This window comes from Penaeus monodon, chromosome 33 (genome assembly GCF_015228065.2).
Source record: "Penaeus monodon isolate SGIC_2016 chromosome 33, NSTDA_Pmon_1, whole genome shotgun sequence".
NCBI classification, from domain to species: domain Eukaryota; kingdom Metazoa; phylum Arthropoda; class Malacostraca; order Decapoda; family Penaeidae; genus Penaeus; species Penaeus monodon.
This window is the reverse complement of record NC_051418.1, coordinates 7,445,292-7,445,851: the sequence shown is the minus strand read 5'-3', so window position 1 is coordinate 7,445,851 and position 560 is coordinate 7,445,292. Positions and strand designations below refer to the sequence as shown.

The 560-nt window shown below is 36.6% G+C and overlaps 1 protein-coding gene across 1 annotated transcript in view; it reads left to right on the top strand.

The window, feature by feature from the left end:
- Positions 1-560, top strand: part of LOC119593970 (adenosine kinase-like) — an 18,715-nt gene that overhangs the window by 9,850 nt on the left and 8,305 nt on the right. The window lies entirely within an intron of this gene.

Sequence of the window (560 nt, the reverse complement as noted above, 5' to 3'; positions counted from 1 at the left end):
AGAAAATTTTGTAAATATATGCAACATATGAAAAACTATTATGACTAAATCAAGCTACATTTCAGTAAACCATATTATGGTTTTCCATTCAACATCACATATAGAGATGTTTATAAGTATAGTAAGATCAAGATGGTTGTTTAATAGAAATGAAAGTGTTTGTTATCACAAGGCACTATACAATACAATACTAGCATCTTGTTTAGTATTTGAGGCAAAATTGAGTATCCAATATGAAAATTCTCAGCACAGAAGTATTGCTAATCAACTACATACCAGTTGTTGCAACACTAAAGCAAGCAAAGTGCATTGGAGTAAGGTATTATCATAGGTATATCCCTATTGACATAGATAGGGAGAATAGAAAGTGAAACTCACAGTGTGGAAACCCATTTATAAGGCTGAAGACAGGTTGGGTCAGGTAGCCTTGGGCAGGACAGGTTACCTCTGTGAGCCCTTGCTGTCGGACCTTGTGTAATGCTCTGGCAAACTGTGCCTTGTCATGCCTAGTCTTGGAACTGAAGGAAGTGTTTGGCATCATGTGGTGAACAAAGTAGCAT